Source organism: Odocoileus virginianus, chromosome 12 (genome assembly GCF_023699985.2).
Source record: "Odocoileus virginianus isolate 20LAN1187 ecotype Illinois chromosome 12, Ovbor_1.2, whole genome shotgun sequence".
NCBI lineage: Eukaryota > Metazoa > Chordata > Mammalia > Artiodactyla > Cervidae > Odocoileus > Odocoileus virginianus.
The window spans coordinates 7,607,790-7,622,923 of NC_069685.1; positions in this window are offsets into that span (position 1 = coordinate 7,607,790).

A 15,134-nucleotide genomic window follows, 5' to 3' on the forward strand; every position below is an offset into this window, starting at 1 on the left:
CCCAGATTGCCTCTCGTTTTGCTCCCAGAGGTTGATGATGATGATTAAGAAGGAAGAGTTATCCATCTTCCTGTGTGCTGTGTAATTTTATCCTATTGACTTGAGTCTAGGTCTAGACTATCCTAGCGCCACTTTTGTTTTAAATTTTCTTCCTCTTCTCTCTCTCTCTCTTTTTTTTCATGAGAATATCATATGGCACAGGATTAGAATTCTTGCTAAGATGCTAAGGTTGTGACATAGCATTTATCTCTTCCTCTGGATCCAAGAGATCTCTTATTTTTTCATGTTACAAAATTAGGTGAGTCTAATGAGAACTGTTCCATACAGATGATGCAATCTGATGCCTTCTAAGTGTCTGTGAATTTATTGTATAATGGTTTCTTTTTGCAGTTTTCTAGCCTGGCACATAGACTTGAAATATTTAGAAGTACTTTTTTTTTTCCCCAAATATAGTTACTCTCTCTCTCTGCTTGTTTTTAAAAATGGAAATACTGCAAATATAGAGAAAAACATAAAAAATCTAATAATAAAATATTATTCCAGTTTAACTACATAACAATTTTACAATCCCAATCTTATGTTGATAGGTATATAGGTTATTTTCAATATTTTGTTTTTATAAATAGGAGTATAAAGAATATTGTGTACAGGTCTCTGTAGCTATTCTCCCCCTCCCCCCAGAAAAAAAAACTTTCTCTAGAGCATACACCTGGGAGTGAAATTGCTGAGATGAAAAATTCTGCTTATTTTCAATTTTATTAGATATTGTCAAATTTTTCTCAAAAGACATACCAATTTATAACTCCATCAGCTATTTATGAGAATTCATTGGTCCATATTTTTGTCAGCACCTGGGACTGTCAGACTTTTAATTTATTGCAAACTTGATGAGTATAAAATAGTCTTGAATTGTGGTTTTAACTTGCCTTTTCCAGATTATTGGTTAGGAGGAACATGTTTTCATTTATTCATTAATCTTGTTACTTTCTCTTTGACTTGTTTCTTTATATCCTTTGGCTATTTTTCTATTGAACTTTTTTTTTTCTTATTTTTCAGAATTCTTGATAAATTCTGGATTCCATCTGCTGGTGGCTTTATTTGTTGTATTTTCTTCTGGTCTGTGGCTTGTCTTTTCATATCAAGCTGTCATTTGTTGTATTTTAGTTTTATTATTTGAATACAGTCAGTAGTAGAGGTATTTTCTTTATTGTTTATACTTTTGATTCTTTGTTTCAGAAAGTTTTTCTATCCTGCAGACATAAAGATTGTTACTCCTTCTTATACATGCTTTAAACTTTTGTTTTTCATTTTTTGATCTTCTAAACCACAGTCTTTGTACATGCTGGCCTGATTTATTTCCCATGTCTAAATAATTATCTGTCCCGGGATTGTTTTTGAATAGTTTGTGTGTGTGTGTGTGTTTTGTTCTTTGTTGTTGTTTAGCCGAGTCTGACTCTTTGTGACCCCATGGACGGTAGCCTCCGGGCTCCTCTGTGCATGGGCTTCCCCAAAAGAATACTGGAGTCGGCTGCCAGTCTTTTCTTCAGGGGATCTTGCCAACCCAGGGACTGAATCCGTGTCTCCTACCTGTGTCTCCTGCGTTGCAGGTGGAGTCTTTACTTTGAGCCACAGGGGAAGTCCTTTGTTCTTTACCGCTGGGTTATTTTGCCAAGACCCCATTATCTTAATTATTAGAGTTTTGTGATACAATTGCCTTCTTACTGCTCTGTCACTTTACCACAGCTTCTTCTTTGTTTCCAAAACTGTCTTAGACTTTATTATTCTAAGTAAAATTTAGGGTCAATGTTTTGATTTCCACAAAAATCTCCATTGGAATTTTGATTGGAATTACATTAATTAATGCATGAAATTCAACAAAATAAAAATATTTATAGTTTTACTCTTTCTATTCATGAACATAATGTATTTTTTCTTTCCATTTTTGCCATCCTTTTCTACCTTTCAATAATGTTTTGGAAGTTTTCTCCATATAAATGCAACCCAACTTTAAAATTAAAAAGGTCTTTAAAAATGGTATTTCTGTGTATCTTTAATGTCTGTTACTATTATAAATGAAGTCTTTTAAAAGCTGCATTTTATAATTGTTGCTGGTGTGTGGGAATACTATAAACTTTATATATTGCTTTTTTCACCTCCTAAGTCTGCTGATTGTAATTTGTCTGTAGATTCTCTTAGAGTTCTGTAGGCTAAACATCATGTTATCTTCAAAGCGATGACACTTAACGCTTACTCTTTTTCAATTCTGAAATCTTTTGTTTTATTTAATTTTGCTGCATTAGTTAAGACTTCCAGGATGTGGCTGAGTAGAATTAACATCCTTATCTTAAAGAGAATGCCTCAGGCTTCCTGTTAGTAAGTGTAACAGTCACTCTAAGTTTTTGGGGTATATCCTTTTTATGTTAATAAAATGTTTTCCTAGTAGTATTTTGCCAATAGGCTTTTGTTATTATTGTTGTTGTTGTCATAGGTAGAATGAATATTATCTAATGCTTTTCCCTTCTACCTATTGAGATAATCAGATACATTTCCTCTTTTAATGTATTACTGTGATCAATTACATAAATATATTTTTATCACATAATCATTCTTAAGTAAATAAAACTTTTTTTTAAACACTGCTGTATTTGGGCTGATAGTATTATATTTAGGATTTTATGTCTATACTCATAAGTGTTATTAAGCTAGAATTTTCTATTTTAAAATATCTTGATTTTGATTTAAAGGTTACTGTTAGCTTCGTTAAAAGAGTTGGACACCAGCACCATGTTGCTTTATAAGTTAGTGAAATAATTTGTGTAAGACTGTATGTTTTCTGAATGTTTGGTGGAACTTACCACTTCCAACTTACCTCTTGTCATGGAACCTACAGTTACATTTTTCATGAATGAACTTCTTTTAATAGATACTGTTACATATATTAACATCCCTGAACTTAAATTTTTGTTACAGAGGATTATTTGTGCATGTGAAGATGAAAATGCTCCAATCCATGACACATGTATAACATACAAATATAAAGATATTTAATGTCATGAATATATCTAACCAGGGGTATAGTTTTAAATTCTAAGCCCTAACATAAATCCTGAACCCTTTAGCTTTTGGAATTTTTTATAGTCCAAACAGATAAGTTGTGGTATGTTGATGGCATGATAAAACAAGTAATATTTGTTTGATACATATTCTGTATCAGGAAGTGTACCTATGCTTATATTTTTATTGGAGAGATGGCTAATCCTATTAGACATGAGTAAGACCTAGGGCTGGATAATTTGTACAAAATCTCATGGATAGTGAGTGGGAGATCTGAGATTTAAACTAAATGAAGAAGAGCTCTTGTCCTTTTCACAGCATTTTACTGGGAAATGGGTGACAAAGACTGAGAATCAGTTTTGGTAATAAGTAGTAAATTTTGTTGCTGTTACTTCTGGAAACAGATGATATAGGCCTCTGGAAAAACTGACTGTGTAAAATGTAAATACTGCCAAGATTTTCATGTACTGTCAGATAGCCTAATAGTATCAATCCAAATTCAGCAGTGTATTAAAAAAACCTCATGTTTGGTTTATAACAGTAACATAATGATTGTGTATAATTAATCACATCAACAGATTAAAAGAGGAAATGTATGTGATTACTGTATAGGTGGAGGGGAAAAGCTTTAGATAACATTCTTCCTACCCTGTTGGTCCTTTAGTGGACCGGAACCTGGTGGTCCGGAGTCGATGATAAGGAAGTAAGAGAGAGCGCTTGTTGGTCCTTTAATGGACCGGAACCTGGTGGTTCCGAGAGTGAGAGAGAGAAAGAGGCTGGTATCCCCTGGTTTACACGGAAAGCCAATAGAGCTCTGTTCTCAGGGCGGCGCTGCTGCACGGAGGCACCAGGCGCCCTCTCGAGAGGGTCTTAGAAGCCCAGGCAAGAAAGGGAGCTCAGCGGGCCTCCGTGCTCCAAGGAATTAGCCAGAAATAGAGAGAGAGAAAGAGAGAAGGAATAGAAAGAAAGAAGGAAAGAAAGAAAGACACGGGGACCAAAGCTCTGATGGAGCAAAGGTGTTTTAATCAACATGGCGTGGGCATATATACTGTAGTAATTCTCAGCGAAGATAAAGATTAAAATTCCAGACTTACAAAACATAAGATGATCTCTATCAAAGAGAGAGAGTTGCAAACAATCATCTTTTACCATTTGGCTCACAATAAGGAAGAGGGTACTTATCACTGTAATGAGAAATGCCTGGATTCCTCAGCCCCGGGAAAGGCGTGCCTCTCCTCCTAATGCCTGAATACTCAGGAATCAATGAGGGCCGGAGGGTTCCTGACAGATCCACAACAGCACACTGGGAGCCTCTCGTTAAATGCTTCCTTACACTACCCATGACAACAACAACAAAAATCTCTTAGCAAAATTGTGCTAGGACAATACTTTATTAACCTGAAAAGGAAACGCACTTTCTCCAGGAAGTACCATTTATATGGGTACAAAGTCAATGATGCTTCTCTGGATTTATGCAGTATGATGAACTGCAAATAGCTACCAGCATTGCAAAGTTTTGAGGGAAAAAAAGAAACCATTCTAATGCAGATACACTTACTTTACGATTAATGAGAGAAACTGCATTGTTGGGCTTAGTTTTAGGATTTCTTTAAGTACATAAAATAGGACTCATTAAGGTTGTATTTTAGGAAACTTGTGATATGTTTTTTCTCAGTTTATTACTTCATGGAAAAAAAAGAGAATGCGTATCAGATAAGGGTAGCTAATTAACTTCAGTTAATGTTCAGTTGGGCATTGGTTATAATATTAAAGAAAAAAGTTTAGAAAGGAAACTCTCAAGGCTTGATGATTTGCTCATGAAGGAATTCTTGCAATGCCTTGGATAAAGGAAGAAAATGGTTTTTTAAAGAAGTCCAGACTGTGTTCCCATTTAATTATTTTTCCTTAATGAAATGCAACCTGGATTTTTCAATATTAAGAATATGTGATTCAATGTTAAGAATAAATAAATTTGACAATTTATTTAATTTTGATACTAGATTTGGAAATAATGAGTAGACTAATAACATTTCATAATTTGAACATATTTTATGGGTACTGAAAGTAATCTTTATTTTTTTGAGAGTTTATTTCTGGCCAATATGGTGCCCATTATATATGTTTTTTGAAGGCAAAACTTTTGTATTATTTCTGATTTCCCCTGACCCATCCATTCTTCTATCTTGTTTCTCCATTTTCCATTCCACTTTTACTTCCTTACCCAAGATACATTTTTTTCCTTCTAAGTCCTTTCTTCACAGCAGTATCCATTCTCCCTGCTGGCTGTTGCTTCTTTTTCTCCTCTCAAAGTCATTTCAGTCATTCTTTATGCCTCTCAGAGGAATAAAAAAAGGGCTGATCTGTGAGTTATTATTTCTCTTTCAAGCAAGGAGAATGCAGAGTGTGGTAAAAATCACTTTAATTTAATAGGCTCCCAAAGTGTGAATCTAGTTTTTTTTCCTCTCTTGCCATTAAAAAATGTATTTTCCCTGTCATCTAAACTTTGTAATAGATCCATGAAACTTGAAACATTTAAAATGACATGAACACTTGGCACTTTTCTTTTTTTACTCACCTCTAGGCAATGTGTAAAAACAGCATTTCACTAATTGTGGTCAAATCTTTGACTTCTCAAAGCAAATGTGTTAATATTTCTGAGTGAAGAGAAGCTTAAAGCATTAGCACATTAGCTTCCCCCCATCCCAGCCCGCCCCGACGCTTCTTAAATTTTTAAAAACCTTTGCCTGTATTCCCAGGGAAAATCCGGAAGTCTTTCTTATGTATTACATACACATGCACATATGCATGCTAGAACCAACTTGTACCTTCTGGAAGTTAAAATGTTGGCTCATTGACTAGGATATGGAATGCATTTCCCCATAATAGCCATAAAGTGGGTGGTGGGTATGTTCTGTTAAAGCTCATCTGGCCCTAAAGTCAGTACTATATCACTGTGTCTAACATCCGTTGATAATATTTCTTTTTTTGATAGTGTTTCTTACCTGAGCACTATCTCTGATATCTGGCAGTGACGATGGTTGTGGAGGTGCGGTTGGCAAGGCCTGTCATTGACATCCCTGCAGACTGACTCTGGACGCCAGTGTGGAAGGATCGTGGTGAAGACACGCTCGAACCAAGTCTCAGCTGGTCACAGCTAGCTACATATAACATTGAGCTGATTTTCCTTGTTGTGTATACAGAATACAAACCATCATGTATCCTGGGGATGTAGGATAATCTGAGAACACCAAAGTCAAATAGGAAGCTCTTGTTATAGTGAAAATTAAAAGAGAGCATAAAGGTTCTCAGATATACTGTAAGCAAATACATAGGTGTATAAACAGAATTCAATGCAGTCTAATTAAGATTCCCTGAGTAAAATACTTCAATTTTTAACATTGACTATAAATGCTCCTTTAATTTCTCTTTATAGTCAAAATGTAACATTGAACTAAACTTTCACTGCCTGTTCATAAAGAATCTGCAAGGGTAAAGGATGAGTGGAGTCTCCATCTTTTCCGTTTTTCAGCCTGCCTTTCTCTTGGTCCAGTTAATGTGCCCGGTGTTCCTTGTGGAGTCTAAGGTGTATATAGGCTTTGGATCATAATTTTACCTCCGACAATCTCCTTTCTCCCCTGTTCTTCTTTTTTCTCCTCTCCTCTCCTCTCTTGGCATTTCTGTTGTATTTAGTTTACCATATTTATTTCTCAAATTTGATAATCTAGATATTGTGCCTATATGTAATTTCATTAGATGTATCCACTTATATTTTGTGTATTAGAGTTAGGGATATATGATCTTAACATAAGCTATGTATAAAACTTTGTGCAAATGTAATTAATTTTTTCCTGGACATCTAAGACCAATAGTACCTGAATTTTTCAAAGTACTTATAACAATAGTACCAGGAATTCCTTTCTTTGTAGAGCTGGCTTTGGTCTGCATGGGAAGTTTAGCCTTGATTCTCAATCTAAATTATATATTTCTGGATAAAACCTGCCCTTCACCCAAGAGCTACACACAGAGAGTCTACATGCTACTTAAAGTGAAATCCAAAAAATAGTAGTAAAAATTATTACTATCACTGTAGTAATGTTTTATGAGGGAAAGACCAATGACAAATTACCAGCAGAGGCTTATTCAATATAATTAAGAATGCTATGGGGGCAGTAGTGAAATTCACTCAGTCGCGTCTGACTCTTTGTGACCCCAAGGGCTGTACAGTACATGGAATTCTCCAGGCCAGAATACTGGAGTGGGTAGCCTTTGTCTTCTCCGGGGGATCTTCCCAACCCAGGGATCAAACCCAGGTCTCCCCCATTGCAGGCAGATTCTTTACCAGCTGAGCCACAAGAGAAGCCCAAGAATACTGGAGTGGATAGTCTATCCCTTCTCCAGCAGATCTTCCCGACCCAGGAATCAAACTGGGGTCTCCTGCATTGCAGGCGGATTTTTTACCAACTGAGCTATGAGGGAAGTCCAGGAGCAGTAGGGTTTCATCTTTTATTCTCATATACTAATTTGATGAAAAGGTTTGAAACCCAATTTCTATCAAGTCATTTGGGGTGAAGGGAGGACCCCAGAAGATATGAAAATCAAGAGAAAAACAGAACTAGATGTCAGCTCAGAATCTCAGGCAGCTCCAAACATTTGAACAATAGGAGTTTATTGATTTTGAATCAAGGGTTCTACTGTTAACATTCAGTTACTTCTCATGTCTGCTCCTTTCTCCTCACTCTGTTTACTATATTCATCACCCTCTACTCTCTATCTTTTCTTTACCTTCTGCCTTCTGCTTAGTCATAATTTTGATTTACTTGTAATTTTGGCTGTCACAATTTTCTCTACCCAATATTTTCCCATTAACCTTCCCTGGTTTTCTCTGACAAATGTGCCTGTGTGTGCGTGTTTGTGCATGTGTGTGTGCTTGCATATGTGTGTGCATATGTGTGTGCATGTGTGCACATGTCTCTGTGTGTGCGTGCACGTGTGTGTCCATGCATGTGTGTGCGCGTGCTTGCGTGCGTGCGCGTGCATGTGTGTGCTTGCATGTGTGTGTGCACGTGTGTGTGCGCGCGTGGGTGTGTGCATGCGTGTGCTCAGTCGCTTCAGTGGTGTCTAACTCTTTGTGACCTTATGGACAGTTGCCTGCCAGGCTCCTCTGTCCACGGGATTCTCCAGGCAAGAATACTGGAGTGGTTGCCATGCCCTCCTCCAGGGGATCTTCCTGACCCAGGGATTGAACCCACATCTCTTAAGTCTCCTGCATTCGCAGGTAGGTCTTTACCCACTGAGACACCTGGGAAGTCCTGTGTGTTGGACCAAAGTGATCATTTTTACACAGATGTATAATTTTAAAAAATAAGTTTAAATTTCCTAAAGTAGATGATTTTTTTCATGTCAAAGCACATGATAGATTGCTGGTTACACTGTGAATTGGCTTCTTAAGGATCAAATGATCACTTTAGTCCAACCAGCAGACACTACCCTAACTTTGAAACCGGGCTACCTTGAGCTGCCACTGTTAAGAAGCTGTAGGAATGGGAAGTTTCCACTTGAAACTTACACGGCTGCAGGCATGGCCAGCACCGTGATTGATCAGACGAGTTAGTCTAGAATCTCTAACTCCTTCTTTATGAATAATATAATGGTCACTGCTTTCATAACAATAACAGAGAAGCACAAGATTTTGAAATTATTCAACATCCAGAAAACAATTAAATTATGTTCAGTAGAGTTTTGGTGTTAAGTGTATTTTTCTGTATTCTAATAGTTTGAGAGCTGATGAATTCCTCCATGTCATTATAGAGTAGTTTTCAATTTTCCCAAACCACTTCTATTAATTAGGACATACCAATTTCCAACAGAAAGCAATTATTTCTATACTGAGAAATCTTGGCAGTTTTAGAGACAAGTTTTTCCCCTCTCAGCTGTGAAATAATGGATGGCAAAAAGCTGCTGCATATTACCTTATGGATCCTTACTATATATATATATATATATATTTTCCTTTAAGTTACTGGTCAGAGCCAATTACAATTTCTATTGCTCTGCTATTAATTGTTCCTCATTATTTATCAGGAGGTAAAAGCTTGCCTACGAAGTGCTTTATCTATTAAACAATGATAAACTTTGTCCCAGAAATAAAGTCATATAAGTAGGGGTGATGAACAGGAAGAATATCTGGAATAGTCTCACCTCAATTCAGTAAGGACTCATTAGTGTGCAATAATTTAATTATAATGTGATTGAAGTTCTAGGAGTAAATACATTGAAATTCTTACTTTATGAATCACACTTGGCTTTTTAACCTTAATTAAAACTTGTCCTGCCATGATTGTTGATTAGCAGAATGGGGAGAGTAGTTGACTATAGCTGTGATACAGAAATGAAAGTATTTTTTCCAGTAGGATACTTAGCTCTGTTTCTATGCTATCTCTGAGAAACTCAGTCACTTCTAACCCTAATTTACAGTCTAGATTCTATGGAGTGTAATATGCAAGAAACCACAGCATAAAGAAGTTAAGACTCAATTGCCTTTAGGAAAATGAAGTAAAGAATCATAATAATCCACTGGTTTTGGAGCAAAGGCTCTTAAATTGTTATCATATAACCTAGATTAATTAGAATTAACCCCTTGAGGGTAAATTAGCTGGCCACTGTGCAGTTTAATTTTATTTTAGTTTGTAAAAGTATGAATAATTCTTAATCTTACCTTGTTTTTTCCTAATGTTTTATTTTAGAGCAAGTTTCCAGTGACCATTCAATAAAGCAGTCTACATTTTCCAGTGTTGTGCTTAATCACAAAAATTCAGAGCAATGAGGCACCATGGTAAATCATGTGGTCACTAGCTTTCACACTGATTAATTGCCTTAGGCAATGATATTCAGCTCCAATTCGGTAATTCTCCTGGGTGAGTCCAATGATCTAAAAATTACTGAAACAAAATTTTGTAAATGAAGGTATTGACTATTGAGTTGGCAGATCTAAAAAGTAAATCAACTTGAACTGTCATTAATAGAATACACATCTAAACAATAGCAGAATATGCATTCTTTTCAAGTGCACATAGAAATTCTGTGAGACATATCATTTGCTTGACTATAAAACAGTTCTGAACTACTTTTAAAGGAAACAACATGCTCTAAAAAAGCACATGGGTCTGAGAAGAAAAAACAAGGGAAATTAGAAAGTAGAACTGAATGTTAAAGGACATATAATACATCAAAATTGATCTCTGCGTCCACAGTAAGAAGTTAGAAAAAGAACAGTACAAAGTAAAAAGAAGGAAGAAAACAAGAGAAGAAATCAGTGAGATAAGGATCAGACAAATACTAGATAAAAATCAAAGACTGGTTCTTTGAAAAAATGAATGTAATTGATAAACCTCTGACCTGACTAATCATGAAAAAAATGAAATAAATCACCAATATTAAGATTGGAAGAGAAGATATCACTACAGATCCTTTGAGAAGATAGTAGAGGTTATTTATGGACAACTTTATGCCAATCAATGTGCTGAAGTGGACAAATCCCTGATAGATACCAATTACCAAAATGAAGTAAAAAAAATAGAAAATCAAAATAGACCTATATCTATATTTATTAATGTGAATTCGTAAATAGAAACTTTGGTTTAAAGGAAACTTTAGGCCCAGATAGTTTTACTGGTGAATTCTATAAAACATACAGGGAGGAAATATTCCTTACCTTACAAACTCATCCAGAAAACAGAGGAGGAGGCTAAATTTACTTTATGAGGCCAACATTACTTTACTACAAGAAAAACCTACAGGTCAGTATTTTTTTATGAATATAGAATACTTAAAATATTGCCTGACCCAGAAATCGCACTGCTGGGCATACACACCAAGGAAACCAGAATTGAAAGAGACACGTGCACCCCAATGTTCATCGCAGCACTGTTTATAATAGACAGGACATGGAAGCAACCTAGATGCCCATCAGCAGACGAATGGATGAGGAAGCTGTGGTACATATACACCATGGAATATTACTCAGCCGTTAAAAAGAATTCATTTGAATCAGTTCTAATGAGATGGGTGAAACTGGAGCCCATTATACAGAGTGAAGTAAGCCAGAAAGATAAACACCAATACAGTATGCTAACACATACATATGGAATTTAGAAAGATGGTAATGATAACCCTATATGCGAGACAGCAAAAGAGACACAGATGTATAGAACAGTCTTTTGGACTCTGTGGGAGAGGGCAAGGGTGGGATGATAGGGGAGAATGGCATTGAAACATGTGAACTATCATATGTGAAACGAATCGCCAGTCCAGGTTGGATGCATGAGACAGGGTGCTCGGGGCTGGTGCACTGGGATGACCCAGAGGGATGGGATGGGGAGGGAGGTGGGAGGGGGGTTCAGGATGGGGAACACATGTACACCCATGGCGGATTCATGTCAATGTATGGCAAAACCACTACAATATTGTAAAGTAAAATAAATTAATAAATTAATTAAAAAATTGTATATATGAACACAAAAATACTTAAAATGTTAACAAATATGCAATATGTTAGAGTGGGATCCCTGGTGGCTGAGATGGTAAAGGATCAATGGGGGAGACCCAGGTTCAATCCCTGGGTCTGAAAGATCCCCTGGAGAAGGGCATGGCAACCCATTCTAGAGTTATTGCCTGGACAATTCCCATGGATAGAGGAGTAGGGCTTCCCAGGTGGCACTAGTGGTAAAGAACCTGCCTTCCAGTGCAGGAGGCATAAGAGACGCGGTTTCGATCCCTGGGACGGGGAGATCCCTTAGAGGAGGAAATGGCAACCCACTCCCGTATTCTTGCCTGGAGAATTCCATGGACAGAGGAGCCTGGCGGGCTACGTTTCATTGAGTCACAGAGTCAGACATGGCTGAATTGACTTAGCACAACACAGCAAAATATGTTAGAATGACTAAGTGGGTTTAAATCAGAAGTGCTTATCTTATTTACATCCAACCTAGCTAAATGAGATATTTAAATTGATGTAAAACTTAAAAAAAATCCTGCTAACTTAAAAATGGCTTACTCTAAAATATATCTACAAGTTTAAAGTTTAACAACACAATTCTTGCTTAATTACTTCTCAATCCACGTGATATAGTTCTTGTCCTTTTTTTTTTCTAGAACCTTCCCACTTATACAAAATTTTCATAACTGAGGAGGAGAAAAACGGAGGTAAGTAAAACGAAAATTTTTAGCCCTGCTTTTCTGGCCTGAAGTAATTGCTTACCTTGAAGCCACACACTGAACAAATATACGTCTTTTGGAATTGAAAGTACAATATTTCTTACTGTACAAAATTTATGAAACATAAGTAAGCAAGTTCTATATTTGGAGAAAAGTATTATTAAGCAGTTGATAAAACATTTCCACTATGTTCGATTTAATAGATATATAGATGGCAAGGGATCAGAGAAAATCGATACCTTATGGATTTTAATTGGGACAAAATGGCTGTAGGACAATGAGCAAGTGACTTAATATCTTTGGGCCTCAGTCTTCTCATCTACAGAGTATGTGTATAGTCTGAAAATTGGAAGAGACCATAAAGAATGTATAATCAGTCACAGAATTACTTTGCTGTATATCTGAAATGAATACAATGTTGTATTCATAATAAACTATATACATAATAAACATGATACAATAAACTATACTTCAACAACAAAGAAAAAAAGAAAACAAAACCCTGAAACACCCCAAAATACACAATTCCAAAGTAAATTTCCTGACTCTTCAAGGCATAGAAATGAAAGTAAACCCACACTAAACAGAAGGTGGCAGTGTTGTTGAAGAAAAGGCCTAGATTTTAATTCCAGTAAATGCAGGTGAATTGCTATACAAGGTGTTTGTACTTTGACAAAATTAGTGCTGTAGCAAATTAGTGACAAACCACTAATTTAGCAGGATTAAGATATCCTGTTACAACAGTTCCATTTTTTTCTGAGTTGATAACATCATTATATATGACATTGCTTTACTGTGAAATGAGACAGAATCAAATGTGATCACCTAAAGCTCACACAAATATAGAAAGTCACGCTAAGCTCAGAGCTTTCAAGTGAATGATAATTATTGTTATATTGGTTTCAGGTATTTTAAAAGCGTTTGCCTGGCTTTTATTAACTGACAACTTCCCCATACATATTTGCAATTTGGCATGGTTATTTTTAGTGAGCCAAAGTTTTTCATTTTTTGTTTTCCAACTTTTTGAAATGAAGGGGCATTCAAGCATATATATTTTAATGGGCTTTAGCAGCTTATCTTTAACACTTGTTAATGGAATTTAAAAATTTGGTCTTTGTTCTCTATCTTAAAATATTTAGTAAGAGTTCAATGCTTACAGTGGGATTAAATATGAAGTTTAAATTTATGATTAATTGTTTATCAGAACATACTAGAGGAATGCTGTTCAATAAAGCAACTACTTGTAAAGGCATTTGTTAAATCAAGGTTTTGTTTAGACAGTTTTTTATATATTTTATTAATACTTGGGTCAGGTACAGCTCTCCCCAGGGCCCTTTAGTTTCCTAGATTAGGTATAGTGCTTTTTATTGGAATGCCTTCCCCTCAGCATCTTTAGGAATTTCTACTATATGAAAGAGACAAACTGACAACCTAAATTGTCATTATGTCCCTTCACAAAAATTTCAGGGAACATTAAACTATCAGGGAAAATATTATCAGCCTAGCAAAGACGAAGCATGCAGATTGCAGGTTAATGCTAGCGCCCTGATAAAGCCCTGTCTGGGTGGGGTTTGTGTCGTTTCCACAACAGGCAGCAGGGAGAAACAAGTGTGTGGGGTGGTGGGCCTACAGGCAGCACAGAGATGGGCTAATGCCTTCTGCAGGTGTCGACTGGCTGCCCAATTGGTATGGCTCTTCCAGGAGGAAGGCTGAAGTCTCATGTTATGTAATACCCTCCCTTCTCCTTTCTGAGGCCAGTTCCTCTCTTTGGCTAATATTTTCTGGAAAAGTGAAAGAAAGTGAAGTCGCTCAGTCGTGTCCGACTCTTTGTGACCCCGTGGACTGCAGCCCTCCAGGCTCCTCTGTCCATGGGGTTTTCCAGGCAAGAGTACTGGGGTGGGGTGCCATTTCCTCCTCCAGGGGATCTTCCCGACCCAGGGATCGAACCCAGGTCTCCCACACTATAGGCAGACGCTTTGCCATCTGAGCCACCAGGGAAGTCCCATTCACTATGCCTTGGTTTCCCTACCGCAATCCATCATTCTAGACCATGTATTCCCCTATCCGTGGTGACGTGCCAGGGGCTTCCCTCCCTCTGCCTCCGATCCTCAGTGGCAGCAGCAGTCATAGTAACCTCTCTGCCCTTCCTCAGTTACCTGTTCCCATCCCTGGATTAAAAAAAAAAAAATGTTTATTTATTGATTTGGCTGTGCTGGGTCTTAGTTGTGTCAAACAGGATAGTCAGTTTTCATTGTGGCATGTGGGCTGTGACATGTGGGATTTAGTTCCCTGACTAGGGATCAAACCTGGTGCCCCCTGTGCTGGGATCACAAAATGCTAGCCACTGGAGCACCAGGGAAGTCATTTTCTTTTTTTAAATTAAATTGAAGTATAGTTCATTTGCAATGTCCCAGGTGTACAGCAAAGTGATTCAAAGTTTTACCTAAATATGCATGTATACCTATTCTTTTTCAGATTCCTTTCCATTATAGGTTATTAGAAGATATTGAATATAGTTCCCAGAGCTATCCTGGTGGCGCTAGTGGTAAAGAGGAGGCAGGAGACTCAAGAGACATGGCTTGGGGAGATCCCCTGGAGCAGGAAATAGCAACCAGCTCCAGGATTCTTGCCTGGAAAATTCCGTGGACAGAGGAGCCGGACAGGCGAGAGTCCATAGGATCGCAGAGCCGGACACGACTGAGTGACTGAGGAAGCTCACACACGACACAGCAGTCCCTGTTGCTCATCTATTTTATGTGTAGCGGTGGGTATCTGTTCCTCCGAGACCCCGAGTTTATCCCTCCCCCTACCTCCCCTTCAGTAACCGGAGTTTGTTTCCTAAGTCTGCGAGTCTGTGTCTGTTTTGT